This window comes from Callithrix jacchus, chromosome 16 (genome assembly GCF_049354715.1).
Source record: "Callithrix jacchus isolate 240 chromosome 16, calJac240_pri, whole genome shotgun sequence".
Classification (NCBI taxonomy): Eukaryota; Metazoa; Chordata; class Mammalia; order Primates; family Cebidae; genus Callithrix; species Callithrix jacchus.
In genome coordinates this window covers 20732481-20757141 of record NC_133517.1, presented here as the reverse complement: position 1 = coordinate 20757141, position 24661 = coordinate 20732481, and the positions used below count along the sequence as shown (strand labels likewise).

At 36.5% G+C, this 24661-nt stretch overlaps 2 long non-coding RNA genes across 2 annotated transcripts in view; both read right to left on the bottom strand.

Annotated features, from left to right (window-relative positions):
• The window catches only part of LOC144579701 (uncharacterized), a 254937-nt gene that overhangs the window by 209514 nt on the left and 20762 nt on the right, over positions 1 to 24661 (bottom strand). The window lies entirely within an intron of this gene.
• LOC144579702 (uncharacterized) lies at positions 3227 to 13026 on the bottom strand. The gene is made up of 2 exons (XR_013527864.1): positions 12906 to 13026; positions 3227 to 9116 (listed from the first exon to the last, which is right to left on the bottom strand). It is a non-coding gene; the product is annotated as an uncharacterized LOC144579702 (long non-coding RNA).

The following is a 24661-nucleotide window of genomic DNA, read 5'->3' as shown; positions in this document are numbered from 1 at the left end:
TTTAAACTTATAGGAACAGTTTAGCTGCCTGTTTTACCTTTCATCTTTGAATGAGAAGCATTATTTATATGCATTTCCATAGATATAACTGTTTGAAATAGCACTGTTTTAGTAGGATTTCTGCCTCCATATGGCTGAGATTAAAAATGCATACAACTACACATCTGTCAGATGCAACTCATTTTTTAATGAGGCCTCAGAATGCTAAGACAAGTTTCTGTGTGCTTGTTTTGCTGTGTGGCATCACTTCTCTTACGAGCTCTGTACAGAGGCCACTTTCTTTTCTTTTTCTATTTTCTTTCATTTATTTAATCTGTTAAAAAAATGTCTAATACATACCTCATGCTCTGAGCTAGATGACATATATGAACAGCATCCTCAATTATTTATTTCCCTCTTCCCATTTCCCCCAAAGTAGCTACTTTTTATAAAAACTGACCACTTTTCAGTGACTGGGTAAAAATCAATTACTTGAAGATGCTCAAAAGGCAAGCATAAAAATAAGAAAAATCCTCAGAGAGATCTCATATAGATTTCATTTTATCCATGAATGCGCAGTGTGTTTAAAGAACAAGGAATTCTATGAGCAGTTCAAATACACAGTACTTAAAGGCAAGTGAAAACCTCATCTACAAAGGTTTTGGTCAAATCTACATAGAATAATTCAAAAATAACATTGAAAGGGTTTAGTTCTCTTCAGAAAAGTCTTCCTCCACTGAGTAGCCAGTGCTTTGTGGAAACTGGGGAAAACTCAAGGAAGAAATACATGAAAATTAATTGCTGTTGTTACACAAATCACATAAATCCCTCTGCATGAGGATCAAAAGCATGATATAAACAAACAGTTTTTATATCTTCCTTTCCTCAGCCATACTTGGCAGGGATCTTCATTCCAATGGATGTAGATGAGTCAGCCTAGACGAAAATTGTGCTTATTCTAGTCCCCAATGCCCACTGCAGGAAAATCTGTGTGCAGCTGACTTTCATTATTTTCCCAAAGACTAAAAAGTGACTGTTTCCAGGAGATTCAATAAGGGATGTGCTGTGTAAAGCCTATTTAAATTTAAGTACCTTTGTGCATCTTGCCGAGAATTGACTTTAACCTTTTTACTTTGCCATTTTAGCTTTTATGGGAAGGTTCTCCTCTATCACACTCAACATGCAGTTCGTGCGTGAAGAAGCCAACAGAACAGAAAGTAAAATTGCAGTAATCCTGATTGGCAAACAAAACACCCGGGGGCAAATCCAGGTTGTGGCTAAGGCCTGGTTCTTCATGTATGAGTAAACGCAAAGAAATTCAGCTTTTGTGCCACAAATCAAGGAAGGTCCAAAGTGAAAAAGACATAACTTCATGGAGCATCCATTTTACTCCTAAGGGCAGGTGGAGGCAGAAAATCATTTGAACTGACAAGATATTTAGAATATTATATTAACAGCACTAAATATTTTCTTGATTTTGACATTGAAGCATGACATTTAAAACAAATATTTTTGTTTCAGCTTCCCGAATGAAGACCAGGCTCAGACCACATGCAGAGTAAACTTTTCGTCTGTATTTGATAGAGTGCTTTTGTAGGAACGTTTAAGGGAAGATAAGAGAAGACTCTGTAGAAGGGGGGAGAAAAAAGGGAACTTGTCATGAAAACATAGATGATCCCAAAGGACACCATGTGGGAAGCATTCACAGAGGATCCTGGGGCTAAGGGATTGCAGTTTAAGACAAGCAGAAGCTGGGATCAAGAGGGAAGAAGAAAGGTACCAGCAAAATGGAGGGGTAGATGCCTAGGATTACAAAAGAGCTTTGCCAATGACATAAAACTCTCTAAGTTTACTATTGCTGCTGCAACAAATTATCGCAAACTCAGTGGCTTAGAACAATACAAATGGACGATCTTACAGTTATCTCATTCAGCTGAATCAAGATTTCGGCAGAACTGAGTTCCTTCTGGAGGCCCCGGGGGAGAATCCATTATTTGCCTTTCCCAGCTTCTAGAGGCTCTCACACTGGGCTGTGGTCTTCTTCAATTTCCCAAGCCAGTATTAGCATTACCCTGACCTATGTTTCCATCATCACATCGCCTTTTCTGACCTCCCAAGTCCCTCTTTTACTTATAAAGACCCTTGGGAGTACAAGGATCCTTATAAGGATTACACTGGGTCCAACCAGATAATCCCTCCACCTCAAGATCCATAATTCAGTCATCTCTACAGACTCCCTTTATTCGTGTAAGATAACACATTTGCAGGTTCCAGGGATTAGGGTGTGAGCATCTTTGGGGGATCATTTTTCTGCTTACCCCACACAAGGAGTTGGAAGACATTAACTTGCTCCAACACAACAGTGAGGTCTGGCAGGTCCGGAAGTATTAGGTAAATTTTATAAGGGGACATACTTAAAGAACCACACCTGGGATTTCTTTTACCCAGACTTAATGCCTCGGGACTATGGTATGTTAAAGATCCTAGGACAATGTTGAAACCCCCCAGAAAGTATATAAACATACACACACACACACACACACACACACACACACGCACACACATAAATATATAAAACTAAATATATAGTTTAAAATATGAAAAGAAAGCCTAAACATTAATATATTTTGATTAAAAGTCAATAAAATATAACATCCTGTAAACCTTATTACATAAATTTAGAAATCATAGAAATAGAGTAATATTACAAATAAAGTTTTAAGTTTGATTTTGTTACTTCTGAAGAATTCCTAATAGGCAGAATGATGGCTGATAAAGCATATACAATAAAAATTTGAAGAAATTTATTGAAACAAATAATTTCTAAAGCAAAATTATAAAGTATTTTCTATCTTCACAGCAAAGCCTTCACAACAAAAACTTCACTATTTTTATGGTGAGCTATGAGTGTATTTTAATCTGCTTAATATGGTGAGGGGTGGATATTACCAAAAGAAGAATGCCTAGGGCCTTGCATGGTCTTATAGTTCACACATGATGGAAAATCAGGGCTCGTGACTAGACAAATCGGTGATGGAAATTGTACCAGTGGGTGAACTCTCTGAATTAAATCTTTGATGCAATAGATATGAGGAAAATCCAACTCCATCAGCTTCCTCCAATACACGAAGTTTTGAAAAAGGAAGTCATTCTAGCTGTCTAAATAACAAGTCTTCCTTCGTTTGTTTCCAAATGTTTTGAATTTGAAATTAACATAAAGGGAAATCGAAAAAAATGAGCATTTTCCTTTTCATTCAATTTTTATATTTGAATCATTTATAATTGATCAGCACTGGCCCATTCACAGAGGAATTTAAAATGCATAATTTCATTCAATCTTCACAATAATCCAGTAAGATCAATATCTTTAGTTCCCCTGCACACATGGGAACACAGCTTCTGAAAAGCTCCTGACTTGTTCAAGATAAAACACCTGGGAAGTGTCAGAGGCAGAATTAAATACCAAGTTTTCTGCACTCTTATAACTGGTTGATCTTGTGAGTCTTTATAACATCTCAATTAGGCAAACAACTTACGAGATTTAGAATTAAAGGAAATGGAATGTGCGAGAAGGCAATAAAAATGATTAAATTTGGGAGTAAGGATTCTAGAGGAACTCCTTCTGCCACTACATCAAAAATCCTAACAAAAGACACACATACATGTTTATATTCACCAAAGAATAACAGGATGTTAATTTTGTTTTCTATTTGGGTGTATAGGAAAGCAGAGGAAATAGCTCTTTGAAGGAACAGCAGCTGGAGAATGCCAAACTTGGAGAGGTCACTTTGAAAGCAGGCATGAGGAAAAAGGTCAGGGAATTGTTAGTAAGTGATTAATTTTGGATCTAAGACAAGAAAACTGGCTCCAGCATGCTAAATAACCGAGTAAAATGAAAAGAGCCCTAGTACCCTTGTAAAGTGCCCAGTGGCATGTGAGCTGGCTTTTTCTCCCCTTCATCATTGGAACACGGTTAGTAAAATAAATTGTGACACTTTGTATAAGCAAATAGTGGCTCCTCTGTTTACTCAACTGTGCTGGGTACAGTACCCTGCCTCATTGCTACTGGACTTGGCCATGTGATTGCATGCAGTGCAGGTAAACCAGGTGCAATCAGAATGTTTGGGATCAGCAGACTGATAATCTGTCATGGAAAATATGTGCCTAAGATAATGTCTAACCTTTCAGCCTGAACTTTAGAATGAGACACATGAAACCATTCACATGTGCCAGAAGCTGCTGGTTTGAGGAGATGAGAAACACATGTCTCCTGATAGGAACCCAGACAGCAGGATAGAACCGGGAATCTGAAGTCCAGCTCAGCTCAGCCAACTTGCAGCCAACCTGGAGACCAACGAGCATGAGAACAGGTTTTAAGTCTCTGAGTTTTGGACTGGTTTTCATGTAGCATTATTATAACAACAGCTACTTAAGGCAGAGATATCCTCCAGAAATTCACCTCTGTCAAGTACTAGAATCTATTAGGAAAGGAAATTCTTATTTTCATAGTTATTCTTTACAAGCACCTCTGTAGGATTTGGGTGAGTGTTAGGGGGTGGATTTTGCTTATTAAAGAATACTTATGCACATTAAATAATCTATCATTATATTTCTTGAAGCAGTTTTAATGCATTATTATTGCTAAGAAGTCTACAGAGTTGACATGCTTTTGAAGGAGTTACTTGATTAAGATAAATATGAGGAAATTAAATGTTTTTTAAAATGAAAAAAAATTTTTTGCAGAGACTTTCACTCCAGGAAGATGGAGTGAATGTATTTTTTCTCTTCCTACCTTTATGTATGACTAAAATCTCTAGACATTATACATAAAACAAGTGTAAGACTTGAAAAGGAGGCGGGGAGTGTAGACTCAATAGAGACTTTGGGACCCAACCAATAACATGGTGTTGGGTTTTCTGAGTTTCTCTTTGGCAACAACTTGGAAATGTCAATAGGCACAGATGGAAAACGCACCAGCAAAAGCCTGCTCTCTTCAGCCAAAGGACAGGAAAGAGGCAGCCTAGCAAGATAGAATGCATTTACACCATAACCACTCTACACCAGCTGAACAGCACGGAAGAAACTATGGGTCTACCCTCATCCATGTCACTAAAAGCTGAGAGGGGAGCCTGGACTTGCACTCTTACAGACTCACATTACTGCAGGGCTGGTGGTAGGGAATGATGAGTAGGAATCCAGAGTTTTCACCTCCATCAGGTAGTGACAAGGGCCCTTCTCTCCCTATGAAATTAGGAGAGACCACATGAGGAGCCTACACATCTGCTCCCTGTCCATGCTAAGGCGCTGTCAGCAGAGATCTGGAGGGAGCTGTAACAAGGTACTCATCCAGGAAGTTTTCAGTGGAGGCTCGCTAGGGAACAAACGGCCACCCCTGACCGGTGGTAAGAAGGAATCACTACCCTTGGGGTATCAGTGGAGGCCAAGTGGGAAATTTGGGGTTCTCTCAAGTGGCAGTGATAAGACAGTGCCCCCTTCTCCCCCCACTGGAGCACTGACAAAGGAAGCAATCAAAAACAGAACGTTTAAATGAAATCCAGAGTCTTATAACATGATATCCAAACTGTCCAAATTTCTACTGGAAATTATTGATCTTACCCAAAACCAAGATCTCAAACTGAATGAAAAGGATAATCAATGAATGTCAATACCAAAGTGACAGAGATGTTAGAATTATCAACTATTACAAAAATACTTCAATAAGCAACTAAAAGCACACTTCAAATAAGTGAAAAAAACAGCATCAGCAAAGAATTAAGATATATAATATAAAGAGGATCCAAATGAAAATTTTAGGACTTTAAAACACAATAAGCAAAATGATTTTTTTTTTAAAAAAAAAAACAACTAATGAATAGGTTTAACAGCAAATTTGAAGAAAACTGGAAAATCAGTGAACTGGAAGACAGAACAATAAAAATTACCCAATCTAAACAATAAAAAGACTGGAAAACAAAAAGAGAATATAGCATACTAGGCCTGTGGGACTTAATAAAAGATATAAAATTAATGTAATCGGAGTCCCTGAAAGAGAGAAAAAACCGTATGGAACTAAAACAATACTTGAAGAAATCATGGCTAAAAACTTCTCAAGTTTGGTAAAAGGCATAAGCTTACAGTCTGAAATTGAATGAAGTTCAAACAATGAAGCCAAGAAATCCACATTAGGATACATCAAAAAGATATTTCTGAGAAATCAAAGATAGAGGAAACCTTCAAAGCAGTAGGACAGAAACTCATTCATAGGGGAAATATAATTTGAATGACATCAGGTTTTTCATAAGAAACCATAGAGACCAGAAGGAGAAAACGATCATTTTTGAACTGCTGAAAGAAAAGAATTTTTTACCCAGAATCCTATATTTATTGAAAATAATTCTGAGAAACAAAGGAAAAATCAAGAAATTCTCAGATGAACAAAAAGTAAAGGAGCTTACTGCCAGAGAGTCACCCATAAAATAATCTCTAAAGGAAGTTCTCTAAACAGAAAAGATTTTATAAAGAAGAAAATTTAAAACATCAGGACGGAAGAAAGAACATAATAAGCCAAAATTTGGGTAAATACAATTAACTTTCCTTCCTGAGTTTTCAAAATCATGATTTATGATTGAAGCAAAAACTTGTAACATTGTCCGATGTGGTCCTAAATGTATGTAGAGGAAACATATAAGATAATAATATTATGAGTTGTGGAGAGTAAGGGGGCATAAAAAGGTAAAATATCCTCATTTCACTCAAACTGGTATAATGACTACATACTATAATACCTAGAGCAGACACTAGCCATCTATGGAAAGAAGCACAATTGAAAACAATGTAGATAAATTAAAATACAAAAGATGTTCAAGTTACTCACAGAAAGGCAGAAAAAAGAACACAGGAAAATGAAACACAGAAATAAAACAGAAACTGTGCTGGGCACAGTGGCTCACGCCTGTAAGTCTTAGTACTTTGGGAGGCTAAGGAGGGTGGATCACCTGATGTCAAGAGTAGAAGACCAGCCTGGCCAACATGGTGAAACCTTGTCTCTACTAAAAATACAAAAAAAAAAAATAGCTGCGTGTGGTGGCAGGTGCCTGTAATCCCAGCTACTCAGGAGGCTGAGGCAGGAGAATTGCTTGAACCCAGGAGATGGAGGTTGCAGCAAGATGAGATCACACCATTGCACCCTACCTTGGGCAGCAGAGCAAAATCCTGAACAAAAGAAAAGAAAAGAAAAGGGAAGAGAAGAGAAGAGAAAGGAAAAGAAAAGAAAAGAAAAAAGGGAAGAGAAGAGAAAAGAAAAGAAAGGAAATGAAAGGAAAGAAGGAAGGCAGGAAGGAAGGAAGGAGGGAGGAGAGAAACTAAAGAAGTGGAATTAAGCCCTACATACTAATTAAATGTAGATGGTCTAAATTGAACAATTAAAAGTCAGGTATTTGTAGAGTGACCCATGCCAATGTTTCACTAAAAACAGGACTCAACTGTATGCTATCTATAAAAATTTACTTCAACTATGATATAGCCAGATTGATAGTTAGAGGAGGAAAAGATATGTCATGCAAACATTAACCAAAAGAAAACAGGAGTGGCTATAGTAACAGCAGATACAGTAGTTTCAGAGCCAAAAATAAATTGCCAGAGAAAGTGATAAGCATTATACAGAGACAAAAGGATAAATTCACCTGGAAGACACAGCAGTCTTAAATGTGTATGGGTCAGACAATAGAGCTGTAAAATATGTGAGGCAAAATCTGATAGAACTTAAAGGAGAAATAGACTTATTCACAATTATAGTCGAAGACTTCAACAGCCCTTGCTCAACAGTTGACAGAACAGCCAAAGAGACTATCAGCCAGAATATAAAATAAGTCAGCAACACCATAAACTAAAAGGCTCTAATTGATATTTAGAGAAGATTCCACTACATAAGAAGCAGAATACACACTCTTTTTAAGGGTCAATGGACATACACTAAGATAGACCATATTCTAAACCATAAAACAAACCTCAACACATTTTTCAAAATTGAAATTATACTGTTTACAAACCACAATGGAATTAAATTAGAAGTCAATAACAGAAAGATAACAGGAAAATTTTAAATACTTGGAAACTAATCAACACACTGCTACATAATTCATGAGTTAAAAAGCAAGTCACAAGGGAAATGAAAAAATTTATTAAACTATAAGAAAATGAAAATATAGCATATTAAAATTTGTGGGACCCAACTAAAAGAGTGCTGAGAGGAAATTTATAGCACTAAATGTGTACATTAGAAAAAAGAGGAAACACCTCAAATTAATAGTGTAATTTCTCACCTTGAAAACCTAGAACAAGAAGAGCTAGATAATAACCAAAGCAAGGAAAATAAAAAACAATAATAGGAGCAAAAATCAATAAAATTGAAAACAGAAAAATAGAGAAAATAAGTGAAACCAAAAAGTAGTTTTTGAAAAGGTAAGTAAAATTGGCATACCTCTGGTAAGATTAATAAAGAAATGAGAAAATATACAAATAACCAATATCAGGAACAAAAGTGGGAATATCACTATAGACTCTGAAGACATCAGAAGGATAATAAAAAAATACTATAAACAATTCTATACACACAAATTTGACAGCTCAGATAAAAATGGGTCAATTCCTTAAAAGATGTAAACTGCATGACTCACCCAATATAGATAATTTGAAATGCTCTATAACTTTAGTAAATTGAATTCATAATTTTAAAACTCTCAAAATAGTCTCAAAATTACATATATATATATTTCCAGCCCCAGAAGTTTTCACTTAGTAATTCTATGAAACATTTGAAGAACAAACACTAATTCTACACCCCTTCTTCCAGAAAATAGAAAAACACATCTCAGTTCCTTTCATGAAATTGGTATTACCCTGATACTCAACCAGACAAAGATAGTCCAAAAAAAGGAAGCTGGACAAAAACAAACCGTGCAGACCTATAACTCTTAGGATTAGAGACACAAAGATCCTAAACGAGTTAGTAGCAAACAGAATTCAGCAATGGAGGAAAAAAACAACTATGCCCCATGACAAAGTGAATTTTATTCCAGGAATGCAGAAGTCGTCCAGTATTTGACAAGTAATCAGTGCAGTTCATCGTTGTCAACAGGCTAGAAAAGGAAAACACAGTATCATATCAATCTATGTAGAAAATGTAGTTTATCAAAACTTAGCACATACGTATGATTAAAAAAACTCTCAGAAAAATAGCAGCAAGGAGGAGTTTCCTCAATTTGATAGACAGCATTTACCAAAACCTGCATTATACATTATGGTTAATGACTGAATGATTACCCCCTAAGATCAGGAAGGAAGGAAAAATGTTTTGCCACTCTTATTAAACATAGTGCTGGAAGTTCTAGCTAGTACATAGGTCTAGAAAAGGAAAGAAAAGATGCATAAACTGGAAAAAGAAGAAATAAAACTGTGTCTATTTACAGACGATATGATTGTCTATGTACAAAATCCCAAGGAATCATACATACACAAAGCTAGAACTAATAAGAGAGTACAGCAGTGACAGGTGATGCAAGATCAACATTTAAAAATCAATTATATTTCTAGATACTAACAATAAACGTTTGGACACAAAAAAAGTTAAACACATTTGCAAAATCAAAATATTCAGTATTATGAAATCAACAAACATCTAGATTAATGGAAAGATATACACACATATATATATGTACACACATACATACTGTCATAGATTAAAAGACTAAACATAGTAAAGATGTAAATTTTTCTTGTATACAGGTTTAACACAATTTCTATAAAGATCCAAGCAAGATGTTTTTAAATAAGAGCACAATTATTCTAAAATTTATGCCAAAAGGCAAAGAACTACAATAGCTGAAAAATCTTTGAACAAGAAAAACTGGGAAGAATCAATCTACCTAGCTTGTAAACTTATAACAGAGTTACAGTAATCAAGATGGTGTGGTATTGGAAAAAGAGACACATTATTTGATTGAACATAATTGAGAACACAGAAATAGACCCAGACAAATATGTTCAGCTGATTTTTGACGGAGATGCAAAAACAATTCAACGGAGAAAAGACAGCCATTTCAACAAATGGCACTGGAGTAATTATGTGGATAGCCACAGGCAAAAGAACTCGGGTCTCACACTTAAAAAAGAATTAACTTAAAATGGACCCAGTACTCTAACACATAATGGTAAACTATAAAACTGTTTGAAAAAATAAGACAGTGAATCTGAGGAGATTTGACAGCAAAAACACAAACCATAAAATAGTAAATTGATAAAATTATAATTCATCAAAAATTTACAATTTTGCTTTGTGAAGGACCCTGTGAAGGAAAAAAAAAGACACAGTATACACTGGGAAAAAAATATTTTAAAACTACAATTCCAATAAAGGATTAGAGTCTAGAATACATAAAGAACCCTCAAACTTCAACAACAAACAAATAATTCAATTTAAAAATAGGCAAATCACATGAAGAGACATTTTACCAAAGTGTGCTTATAGGTAGATGGTAAACAAGTACATGAAAAGATGTACATTACTAACCATCAAAAAAGTGTATATTAAAATGCAAAAAGCTATCATTACACACTTATCGAATGATTCAATGTAAAAAGTATGGACAAAACCAAATGCTGGCAAGGATGTAGAGAAACTGGAACACTTATATCTTTCTCATGAGACTGTAAAATGGTACGGTCATCCCAGAAACTGGTTTGAAATTTCTTAAAAAAAAAAAAACAAACTATGTAACTACCGTATGAGTGAAAAATTGCACTCCTGAGCACTTATTCCTGATAAATGAAAACTTAAGCTCACACAAAAACTTGTACATGAATGTTTATAGCAGCTTTATTCCTAGTAGCCAAAAACTGGAAAAAAAAAACCCAGATGTCTTTCAGTAACTAGATGGTTAAGTAAAGCGTGTTATATCCACACCATTAAAAAAAAAGAAAAACTACTCTGCACTAAAAATGAATGAATTATTTATACACATAATTTGGAAGAATCTCTAGAGAATTATGAGAAAAGTAAAAAGCCAATACCAAGAGGTTTTACACTATGTGATTTTATTTATATAACGTCCTTGAAACGAAGAACATAGGAATAAATAACAGATTAGTAGCTGTTAAGGATGAAGAAGGGTTAGGGGTGGGAGGGAATGGATGTGACTATAAAAAGGTAACATGGGATCCTCACCACCATGGAATTGTTCTCTATCACTGTATCAATGTCAATTGGGATATTGTGCTATAGCTCACCATGTGCTACAACTGAGGGTAAAGGATATGAAGGCGCTTCCTCTATTATATCTTACAACTGCATGTGAATTTAGAATTATCACAAAATAGTTTAGTATTTTTAAGTATGAGTTTATTTGCTTAGTTATTTTTAGTCATATTTGAAACTTGTATCTCAGAGCCTCAAAATAGCTTTTTTTTTTTTTTTTTTTGAGACTGAGTTTCACTCTTGTTACCCAGGCTGGAGTGCAATGGCGCGATCTCGGCTCACTGCAACCTCCGTCTCCTGGGTTCAGGCAATTCTCCTGCCTCAGCCTCCTGAGTTGGGATTACAGGCATGCGCCACCATGCCCAGCTAATTTTTTGTATTTTTAGTAGAGACGGGGTTTCACCATGTTGACCGGGATGGTCTCGATCTCTTGACCTCGTGATCCACCCGCCTCGGCCTCCCAAAGTGCTGGGATTACAGGTTTGAGCCACCGCACCCGGCCAAAATAGCTTATTTTTATTTCCACTGCAGGCCATAAAAAGTGAAAGGGAGAGAGGAAGGGAGAAGGAAAGAACGTGAGGGAGGCAGAAGAAAAGTGATCATTTTATAAGTATTTATCTTATACTGAGTATATGACAAGCATTTTGTTATGCAATGAGGAAGTCAGAGTTCCTGCCTTTATATATGTTATATATGTATATATGCATATATATATATATAAAATGTGTGTATCTATATGTATACACACATACACATTGACAAATATAAACAAAACTTTATATACCATATATATTCATTTAAAAATATTTGCATAATTGTTTTTAATAATGACCTCTCATTTCCTCAAATGCACCAGTGCTTTTACTTACATAATTAAGTTATAACTTTTTTAAAAAATTTCAAACAGTATGTTTGTAGCAATGTTTTAAAGGTTGAGGGCCAAGTTAGTGACCTTGAGAACAGATAAATGTAGGACTTCTGCTTTCTAAGGAGACTGAAAAGTCTTCACAAAACATTAGCATAGCTGCCTTTTAGCTGTGTATTAGTCACCAGATATTACTGTCAACACCAAAGGATTCTGGATTCATTACTGCTCAGGGCCATTAGGTACTACATTGGTAAATAATTTTGTGCAAAAGACCTAGAGAGATAGATGAAGATGAAGAAAAATGAATGTTAAAATCAATAAATACATACATTTTACTTCTTTTGAATCAGTTAATCTTTGAAATGTCTATTTTATTTTAAAAACACGAACATAAATGAGCATGCTAATCTATTAAAGTGTTTGAAATTGTATATAATAGATTAAAAACCTCTTATTTTCTTAAGCAATTAAATCTTGGAAAAAGATATAGTGAATCATTCTTGTTAAATATGTGTGAGATTTTTTTTTTAAGCACAGGAAAAAGCAAAAATCCAACAACAGGAAAGCAAGGAAGGAACAAAATAAGCAAAAAAGTATATAGATAATTAATTCATTCAGAGATAAGACATAAATTCAGAAAATAGAGGAGAACTACTTATAATTAATGCCCCTCAAAAAGAACATTAACTTTGGGAGGCCAAGGCGGGCAGATCACTTGAGGTGGGGAGTTTGAGACCAGTGTGACTGACATGGAGAAACCCTGTCTCTACTAAAAATACAAAATTAGCCCTGCGTAGTGGCGCATACCTGTAATCCCAGCTACTCAGGAGGCTGAGGCAGAAGAATCACTTGAACCCAGGAGGCGGAGGTTGTGGTGAGCCGAGATCACACCATTGCCCTCCAGCCTGGGCAACAAGAGCAAAACTCTGTCTCAAAAGAAAAAAAAAGAACATTAATTTTATAAAGTAATAAATCACAGATGAGATGATAAAACAGCACATTGATAAAAAGAGATTTCAGAACTAGATAAAGAAATTAAAGCAAAAGAAAACACCTCCATTTTAAACCAAAATACTAACAAAAAAACTGAAATAATAACAAAACACAATATTAAGTGCTAAAAACTTCATTTATGTTATAGGGGAAGACTTGAGAGAGCCTTAGTGAATCCACGTGCTGGTGATGGCAGGAAGAGGGGCTGAGAAAGCAAAGAACAAGAGATTAATGTATGTAGAGAGAAGATAATGGAAACAGAAGACAAGTTTAGGCCTAAGGATAGTTGAGAAGGTAAGAAACCAAGATACAGAAACATGAAGGAAGAACCAAATAAAGGCATACTCTATTCCAATAAAATGTATGTGTGGAACTCTCTCTCTCTCTCTCTCTCTCTCTCTCTCTCTCTCTCTCTCTATATATATATATATATATATATATATATATATATATATATATATTTATTTATTTATTTATAAAATATTGACTTGAATATTTTCAATTTGTGATAGGTTTATTGATATAACCACACTGTAAGTCAAGGGGCATTTATCTATCTTATCTATCTATCTATATATATGTAGAAGCCTCATCTTTGAAGCATCAAGGAGACAAAAAAAGGTTTAGCTTTAATGGAAAATATCATCACCATTTATCATTTAGGTTCAACTGACACTTTTAATATATAATTAACAAAAGTAAAAATAAAAGAATAGTGAAAAACAAATTCATTTGAAATTTTACTAAGAACTTAAACAAAGCAGGGCCAAACTATTACCCTAGGTTTGAAGGCATACATACACACACATACACACACATATGTATATATCTATATACTCTATGCCCCCCCAAATATATATATATCCCCACACCAAAAACAGGTGGTGTAATTTGAATGCAACTAAATGAACATGGAATATATAAATCTTGTCCATAGATTTCAGATTTCAAGTGGATTTCTCACAGGCTATACCTAATTATTATGTATAGTTCTTCTTCTTTCTTTCCTTTCCTTTTCTTGGGGGGGCACTTGCATTATCAAAGCACAATAATTCTAAAAACTTTGATGGTTCCTAATTTTGCTAAAGAGAAATGGACTTTTTCTTGGCTCCATAATTGCAAAATATTTTCAGTTTTAGATTTATAGGCATCATTTAGAATGCTCAATTCAATGATTTTTTTCTCATTCCCACATTATCCAATTTCCTTTGCATAAATGCCTACCTTGAGCATTTTTCCATTTACAAACCATATCAAGTAAATACTGGTGCACAAATTTTACAAATGAAATAATTCTGATACATGTTCTTTTAGCAAAATATAGTATTGTGGATGAATTCCTTTCTGTTGAGTGTCATTTTTCCCTTTTTCCTTAGAAATAATATTATTCACTCATTAATTCTTGAGTCTGAGAAAACTCTTTCAGAACTTCAAACCCTGAAGACTCACTGTCTGATATTTTCATTATGGTCAATTTCAACAATGTCAGAATGCTACTATCTGTTTCAGAAGCATTTATCTTCTGCTTCATTTAGTAAGTGTGGAATATCTTCCTCTGCCAATAATTATTTTGTCATTATGGATAAAAAAATTAAAAATGTTGAATTCTCAATGGTGTTTAAGGAAAGCCAAAAAAAGAACTACAAAAAAATCTCCTGATTTCTTTGATATATTCTTGAAACACATTTCAATACTTTAGCAGCATAATAAAACTGCCACAGGATCGTTCTAAATAACATTAAAACTATGGGATAAAATAGCAGACTTAAGGTAATGTGTATATACTCTTACATCAGTAAGCACAGACAAATTTAGTTATTGGGGGCGGGGAAGGCACCATCAGAAGGGTTTTTTAAAACACTGTAAGATATGTGAAAGTTATTTAGAGTTCTGTTTCCCAGTCATGATAACTTTGACAGTTAACAACAATTAATCACTTAAACAAATAGTGAACTCTTGGACACACCACATATTTTACAGGTTGGTAGAGGAGGTCTATGGACCTCCTGCATCCAACAAACAAACAAACAGGCAAGAAATGAGAATAGAGTCAAGCAGAAAGGGAGCAGCATTGAATACAGATAACCTATGCTTCTACTTCTTAGAGCCAAGAGGAATGAAAAGGTCTATGTAGAATATTAGAGAGAAGGTTGCAAATGCCTGAGGCAGGGCCAAAGATGCAAGGAGCAAGGTCACAGAGGCCGGGAGCCAGGCCAGAGAAGCTAGGACTCACAGCAACAAGGAGGCAGAGAGACAAAGAAATCACCAGGACTGTGGGCAGCAGGGAGGGGTGGTGCCCTGAAGTCACAGAACTAAAGCAACATGAGATACTTGAACAGCTACCAGAAAGGGAAACTCGGGCTAGGCCTCTTGTTCTGAGAAGGTCAAAGTGCTGTTAGGGTAGAAGCATCTCCAACTTGCCTTGGAAGGAGAGCTTCCCCAAGTTGGGACTACTGGACTAGCTCAAGTTAAAAGCAACTATGACCTCATAAAGTCTGCCGAACAAATGAGAAGGTAAGTTATGAATGACAGTCAAGAAAAAAACAAGGAAGGAATAAATTTTGACACTAGGACAGCAGATGTGAAAAACTTTCACATACTATATATAATTAAAACCTGAAGAATAATAAATCAGAGATAGTGGAATAATATCTGCAAGTGTTGGGAAAAAACAACTCTCAACCCAGAATTGTGTCATCAGCGAAAAAAAATTGAATATAGGAAGATAAATATAAGGGTAAAGTAACAAAAAATGTTTGAGGAAGTAATACATTGTGAAATTACAAAAACAAGTATACTCCAGGAAAACCTGAAAGAATGAGCAGACATTTAAAGAAATGAAATATTTGGAAATATAAAATAATCATTGAAATTTAAAAAAACACCTCAATATTTGATTAAATCAGCAGATCAGATACAATTGAAAAGAGAATTAATGAGCTGGAGAATATGTCGGAAAAATGTTTCCAGAAAGTAGGTAAGGTAATTAAGGAAATGGAAAATATGAAAAGAAGGTAAGCCACATTAGAGACAGAATGATAAGACTGATCCATACCTACTCAAAGTCTCAAAAATAAAATTGGAGAACAAAGAAAAAAGCATTTAAAGAAAATTTTCCAAAATGAATACACATGATTCTACAGGTCCCAACAGATTACACATTTATATTTATCCCAATGAAGTCCCAGAATATCAAAGACTCAAAGGTAAGTCAAGCAGCCAGGAAGTAAAGACAGATCACCTAAAAATCAATAATAGTTAAACCATCTCAGACATTTGACTCAGAAATGGGAACCAGAAGACAGCAAAATGTACTTCCAAACTGTGGGAGTAAACCACTGTCAGCCTATTGTGTACCCAGCAACATTAACCTTCATAAAATAATCATAAAGGCAACACTTCTTAGAAATCAGAGCTGTATAAAACTGAGAAATTTTGCCACCAAGTAACCTACTTTAAACATACAATAGAAAAATCTACTAAAAGAAGAATTATGCTAGAAGGATGGTCTGAGATATAAGAAATAATGGTGAAAATAGAATGAAAAACAGGCATGTAAACCCAAACAAACATCAACCATATAAACAATAATGTCCAGTATGTGGGTTTTTAAAAAGCAAATGAAATATTCAACAAGAGTACTAACAATATCATATAAGGCATAAGGGGGAAAGACATAAGCTAAACTATTTTTAAATCTCTTAATTTTCTGGGAGAAGTATCAAGATATTATTCAACTTTAAAACTTTGTTACATTATATATATATATGATGAAACTTCAAATGTAGCCACTTGTCCTATGTGTTCAATAACTGAAGAAAAAGTGTTAAAGCATAACTGTAATTGTAACTTGCAGACACCTTACTGGGAACAATAGGAGAATTTAGCAAGATGGCTGCATTTAATATCAATATTAAAACATCAGTTGGAGGCCAGGCACAGTGGCTCATGCCTGTAATCCTAGCACTTTGGGAGGCCAAGGTGGGCGGCTTACTTGAGGTCAGGAGTTCAACATCAGCCTGGCCAACATGGCAAAACCCCATCTCTACTAAAAATACAAAAATTAGCCGGGCATAGTGGCAAGTGCCTTAAATTCCAGCTGCTTGGGAGGCTGAGGCAGGAGAATCGCTTGAATCTGGAAGGTGGAAGTTGCAGTGAGCTGAGATCGCGGCACTGCACTCCAGCCTGGGTATGACAGCAAGACTCTGTCTCAAAAAAAGAAAAAATTAGTTGGAGTATTAGGCACCAGCAACAAATCGACAAACTAATTTTAAAAGATGTCAAATAAATTAAAATGGCAACCAAAACCTTAAAGACCTTAAGAATACAACTAATAAAAATTATATTACTTTAAACATAGTGTTATAAAACATTAATAAAAGAAATTAAAGACAAAATGATAGGTACTTGTGCTAATGAAATAGGAAGACAATGTTGTAAAAATATAAATTCTTTTTTTTTGTAGGAAGGGAGGAAGGCAGGAAGGGAGGAAAGGAGGAAGGGAGGGAGGAAGGGAGGGAGGGAGGGAGGGAGGAAGAGAAGGGAAGGAAGGAAATCAGGCAATGAGAGAGACATTGCTGACCTGGATCTAGAGGTCTACAAGTTGATTTCTTTTTTTTCTTTTTTTGAGAGAAGGAAAGAAAAACAAGGAGTGAAGGAGAGTAAGAAAGAGGAAGAAAAAGTGGGAGAGAGAACGGAAATGTTGCTTTATTAAAAAGAAAAGGGTATTAATAATGGCCAATCAATATTTCATTTAAACCTATGAATAGGTGTGATGTGGTATTGACAAGAATGTATATTTTGTGTATTTAAAGTGGAGAGCTCTATAAATACTTATTAAGTTTACTTGTTCCAGATCTGAGTTCGAGTCCTTAATATCCTTATTAATTTTCTGTCTCATTGAGTCTAAGTCTCTATGTATCTGGGTGTTAGGATTGTTAGCTCTTGTTGTTGCATTGATCCTTTTACCACTATATCTTTGTTGCTTTAAAATCTATTTTATCCAATACAAGAATTGCAACTCCTGCTTTTTATTTATTTATTTATTTTTGCTCTCCATTATGGTTGGTAAATCTTTCTCCATCACTTTTTTTTGAGACTTTGTGTATCCCTGCGTGTGAAATGGGTCTGGATGTAGCATACCATTGGGTTTTGGCTGTATCTTTTAATTGGGGGATTTATTTAGTCGATTTAAATTTAGGATCACTGCCATTTGATGTTAACTGGCTGTTTTATCCATTCGTTGATGTAAATTCTTCTTTATGTTGATGATCTTTACTTTTTGGTATATTTTTAGAAAGGCTAATACTGGTTGTTTCTTTCTATGTGTAATGTTTCTTTCAGAAGCTCTTGTAAAGCAGGCCTGGTGGTAATAAAATCTCTGTGTACTTGCTTGTTCATAAAAGATTTTATTTTTCCTTCAGTTGTGAAGCTTAGTTTGGCTGGATATGAAATTCTGGGCTGAAAGTTCCGTTCTTTAAGGATGTTGAATATTGGCCCCCACTCTCTTCTGGCTTGTAGAGTTTCTGCTGAGAGATCTGCTGTAAGCCTGATAGGCTTGCCTTTGTGGGTAACCTGACCTTTCTCTCTGGCTGCCCTTAGTATTTTCTCCTTCGTTTCAACCCTGGTCAATCTAACGATTATGTGCTTTGGGGTTGCTCTTCTTGAGGAATATCTTTGTGGCATTCTCTGTATTACCTGGGGTTGAATCTTGTCCTACTTTGCTAGTTTAGGAAAATTTTCCTGAATAATATCGTGAAGAATATTTTCCAGCTTGGATTCATTCTCTCCGTCGCATTCAGGTACACCTATCAAATGTAAATTTGGTCTTTTCACATAGTCCCACATTTCTTGGAGACTTTGCTCATTCCTTTTTATCCTTTTTTTCTCTAATCTTGTCTTCTTGCTTTATTTCATTAAGTTGGACTTTGACCTCTGATATCGTTTCTTCTGCTTGAACAATTCGAGTGTTTAAACCTGTGCATACTTCTCGGAGTTCCTGGATTGTATTCTTCAGTTCCATTAATTCACTTATATTCCTCTTTAAGTTATCTATTCTAATTAGGATTTCGTCAAACCTTTTTTCAAAGTTCTTAGTTTCTTTACATTGGGCTACAACATGTTCTTTTAACTCACAGAAGTATCTTATTATCCATCTTCTGAAGCCTGATTCTGTTAATGGGATTCACTCGTTCTCCATCAAGCCTTGTTCCCTTGTTGGTGAGGAACTGTGATCCTCTTTAGAGGGAAAGGCATTCTGATTTTGAGTATTCTCAGCCTTTTTACACTGGTTTCTTCCCATCATTGTAAATTTATCCACCTGTCGTCTTTGTAATTACCAACTTTGAAATTAGGTCTCTGAGTGGACGTCCAAGTTGTTAATTCCCAGGGCCGAAATATGAGCAACCCACTGTGCCGGCCAAAACAGCAGTGTTAAGACTGACGGTGCTTTTCTGCCCAGGAATCTCCAGTCTGGCTTCCTTCTTGAGTCAGTAATAGGCGACTCTGCCTTCCTGGAGCTCCAAACATCAGTCAGAAGGGGAACCAGTCCCATTCACTCTGCACCACGAGCTGCCGTGCTGAGGTGCCAGCAAAACTGCTGCGCTGGCCACAAGAGTTGCGCTGGTAACCCGTGTGACTCCTCCACTGGGAATCTTCTGCTCTGTGAGTGACCAAATTTTGTCTGAAAGTGTGGCGTCCTCTCGTTCTCTGCACTTTAACTGGGAGCTGCAATCCTGAGATGTTAGCTATCAGAATTTATATTTTTGAGGATCATTCCTCAAAAATATAAATTCTTCCCAGTCTATAGGTTTGAAGCAACTTCTATAGAACTCTCAGGAGGATTTGTCATGAAAGTTGACAAGATGATTCTAAAAACATATGGGCTTTTCTTCCTCTTCCTTTCCCTTCCCAAACAACTCAATTCTAAAGTCATTAGGTGGAACACAGCCAAGAAGGCTTAATATGGGTGGAAGAGGGGAAGGAATACCACAGCAGTAGGGGATGGGCTCTTGGACCCCAAATGTGGTGAGGAGGGTGTGCCTGTACTAGGGCTTTCCAGAGCAAGTAGGTGGAGCCTGGTCAGGGAGAAGAGGGTGTCCACACAAAGGGGTGGCCCAGCATGGGCATGTCCAGTTCACCCAGAGGGGAATGGAGGTGTCCATATGGAAGAACGTCTCAGAGCAGAGAGTCAGACCACAAACAGGATGAGAAGCGGATAGGCCTTGGGGATTTGGAGACTGTTGTGAACCCAATGTTTGCATCCTCCCCAAATCCATATGCTGAGGTTTTAATGCCCAATGAAACAATATTTGGAGACAGGGCTTTGGGGAGCTAAATAGGTTTAGATGAGGTCATGAGAGTAGGGTCCCCATGATGAGATTAGTGGCATTACACACACACACACACACAGACGCACACACACACAGTGTCAGGAAGAATGAGTACTAAGACTGCTAGGATACCTTTGAAGGAAAAGATTTCACTCACCTGCCAGCTACACTTAATGGTTCAGAGGCATACAGAATTAACCAATGTAATAGAAAAGAATGCCCAGAAAAGGATATTTACATATATGAAACTTTGATCTGTGGCACAGTTGCCTAACAAATCAGGGTGGAAAGGAGGCTTATGCAGTAAACAGTGTTTTGATAATGGAATGTTCCTGTAAGAATTCTGAAAGCCTCCTTTGCTTGTCAAATCATCCTTTCAACTCCACAGCCTGTCCAGGTGCTTAGTCCTGGGATTATGGGTCACCCACATGACCTTTTATGAATTCCGATCCAAGTATCTTTTGACCTGAGATTAAAAAAAAAAATCATTGTATTTCTTAATTGGCTGTCAACATTCAAAACTAATACGTTGATATTATATAAAACTCGAGATGGCTATTTTTCTTTTCTTGAAAAGTCTGTGACAGAAATGAGCCTACATGCTTGCAAATGGCTACATTTGCAGTAGAGTGGTGCCTGACCTAGTGGGAGCACACCCTCTAGTTCATCAAAGAATTTTTTTGCAGGTTGACATTGCCTGCCAAGGCCCTCTAGACAGTGGAGCTTTCTACCCAAGTCTAGTCTAATGTGTTCCATTGTCCCATAGGGCAGCCATTAGGTCTTTTTTGACTTTAAGGGCCTGAGTCAGGGATCAGTGCTCATTGCTTTCTAGTTATTTTGATTTTGTTCCTTTGAGGATTCTCCATTCTGTCTTCCAACTACTTGCTTACATTGCTTTCTTTCCTGAACTCCACTGTAAGTTCATGTATTCTCTGTAGGACTTAAATGATTGCTTATATCTTTTATTTAAGGTGGTGGTAGGAAGGAAAAGGAAGGGCATCTAATAAATTTCATTAGCGTTTAATTTGTCCACTTTAAAAAATACCCTTTTTGAGGTGTATATTTTGAGGGTTTTAGCATAGTCACAGAGTTATGAAAACACTGTCACTATCTGATTTTAGAACATTTGTATCACCCCAGAAATAAATGCTGTTTCCATGAACAGTCACTCCCCATTATCTGGTTGTGTCTTTGAAAGCATTACTCCTGCTGGAAGTGTTATACTTTGGTAACCATTAAAGTCATACAATTCAAGTATCAGACAACAGATTGTAAAGGATTTTGGAGGGGATGTTTGTTTATCTGGATCTGCTTGGTGTTTCTGAACTCACCCCTTGTAGACCCATTAATTTCTCTATCCCTCCTGTCCTCAAGGCTGTATGGTCCGGCAGATTGACTCTAAGCAAGGTTTGCCTCTGATAGGTGGTTTCTTCATTTTATAAGTCTGCTAGGATTTTCCAGGCCTTTCCCTTCATTTCTAGGTACCTAAAGCACACTCCTTATCCCATCTCCCAGAGCCTTTCACTACAGGGTTCCATTCAGATATATGTTTCCTGCTTTGGAATATGCCACATTGCAAAATGCCTCCAAGGTCCCACCTCCATGCCCATATCACTAGGACTTCAGTGACCTAAAGTGATTTAGGTATTAGGAAAAAAGCAACAGTGACTAACCTTATTCAAATGACAGCTATTGGCACTTTTTAAGTAAGACTTCAAACTGTGAAATTTTAGGATTTGGGGAAAATGTTGTTTTCCATGAAGGGGTGGAATGAATAAGCACTTAGCAAGATCCTTCCCTAGTGTGAGTGACTTTACACAAGTGTTTTTTCTACATTCTTCATTCTTAAGTACTTAAGTCTATAATGCTAAATCTTTTCTGCATTTTCTTTTCTTATAGCAACATGGTGTAGTAACAGTTCCAAGCTTTTTATTTGCTCTGTGGTGCAAAGAGAAAGGAACCACAACATTGATAAAAGCAGAATCAGACTCCAAGGGCTGCAGATGGGGTTTAGCAATGCTTCTAAATACAATTTTCTCTACTGATAAATGTGATATGTGCTAACAGTGGAAATTTTGGAAAGTGCAGACAAGTACAAAATATGTTTTAATCACCTTAAACCCCAACAGCCACTATTAGTGTTTTGGTATGCTTCTTTTGAGTCTTTCTTACTCTCAGTATGCCAATTCCTCAAAGGTTTCCTCCTCTTTAACTCATATGAGCTAAATTAAACTACCCTTAATATATACATTCACTCTTAGCCCTAGAATTAGATATTGAAATATTTAATCACTTTTTAATTTTTTTAAAAAAGAAATACAAGCTCATTGAGGACATTTGGAAATTGCAAAAGGTTATAAAGAACAAAATAAAAGTCATTTCTAATTCTGGTTTTCTTTCTCTTTTTTTTTTTTTTTTGAGATGGAGTCTTATTCTGTTGTCTATGCTGGAGTGCAGTGGTGCATCTCAGCTCACTGCCACCTTGGCCTCCCGGGTTCAAGGGATTCTTCCATAGCTGGGACTACAGGCACATGCCACCACGCCCGGTGAATTTTTGTATTTTTAGTGGAGACAGGCCTTCTCTATGTCGACCAGGCTGGTTTCCAACTCCCGACTTCAAGTAATCCACCCACCGTGGTCTCCCAAGATGCTGAGATTATAGGCATGAGCCACCGTGCCCGGCCAAGTTGTTTCTAATTCTACTATCAAGTGATAAACACAGGCTCTCATAATTTAAATTAATTCTTAGTTACAACAAGAAAACCTATGTCTAGTCTTCACACTGCTATCTAAAACAGTGCAGGTTACTAAAACTAGTATTACTGTCTGGGCCCATGGTGGCCTTTCTCAGAGTTATGGGGAATGAGGGCCGCTGCTCACACCCCAAGGCATTGGTAAGCTCCTGCCATTTCAGTTTTCTCTTAACAGAATTTGGATTCAAACAAAAGAGCACAGGAATGAAGTGAAGGCATACGTACATACAAGACGCTTTTCTAACCACCAAAGGCCATAGTCACGTCGATTAGAACTTGCTTTGTTAATTCACCTTGAAAATTGAAAATTGACATCCTTTCATTAATTATTTAAACTAACAACTCTCATATCCATTAGAATATATGAATATGGCACTGTGAGAACCAATGATCCGGAGAAACAGTTACCTCCTGTTAACAGTTGTTTCTTGAAATTGATAGAAACGAAGAATTTCATAAAAGTGAGAGAAAAGGTTGAAATATTTGAGAATGATTTTTCTTACAAATAGTTAACAAAAAGTATGTCCCAAATCCAGAAGACCCAGCCAATCTTATTGGCACACCTCACTTTTCACCTTCTTTTCCCCTCAGTAATCATGCATTCTCTTGGTTGCGCTCTGCTCTGAACGCGGAACAACTTCCAAGTACCCTTTTTGGCACTATTGCCAAGTTAGCAAGCATTCTTTAAGCCTGTCACTATCCAAGGCCCCTCTGGAAATGCTGAGTAGCAGGGAGCTGAGGAGAGCAGTAGCTTCACTAAGAAAATATCCAGCAATGCAGAACCAGTTCTCACATGCAGAGAGCTCACGGAGTTCAGTAAGATCCTAAAATTTTTGTCTCATGTGTCATGAAATGTTCATTTCTATGATGTTTCTGTCTCTTTTAAACTACATCTTGTGAAAACAAATAGATGACACTTTCACCACATTTTGAGAGTGTATTTGGAATGATCTGATTTAAAGTGTAGACTATATACTGTGCACAATCACACAAATTACATGGGGGAGATTAAGGGAGCATAATTTCAAAGATTTCAATTAGTCATTTTGCATTAAAAATTGCTTTTTGTTTGTAGAAGGAGCATTCCACATGTTCCTGAGTTTTCTAAAATGTCCAATTTCAAAACTTTTTCAGCCACAATCACAAGAAATTAAATCAGACAAAAGGCAAGCTCAAAAACCTGCAGATCTTAGCACCACATCATCAAAAGCCTAAAAACAAAAATGAGGATGAGAGAGCCAAAGTTCATATGAAAAGGATAACCTCTTGAGGACAATGACGAGAGGCATGTGAGTCAGGGACAATGAGACCCATGAGCAGTGTGAGGAGTGGCTGGCCCCAAGGGACAGGCAGGCAGCTTCTAGAGCAGTTGAAACTGAGGCCCAGGCAGATGCCCCTGGGACTGCAAGGCAGGACAGGTTTGCCATCAGCAGTTAGAACTGGAGCCTGAGGGAAATTTGGCCGCCAGTCAGGAGAGACACACCAC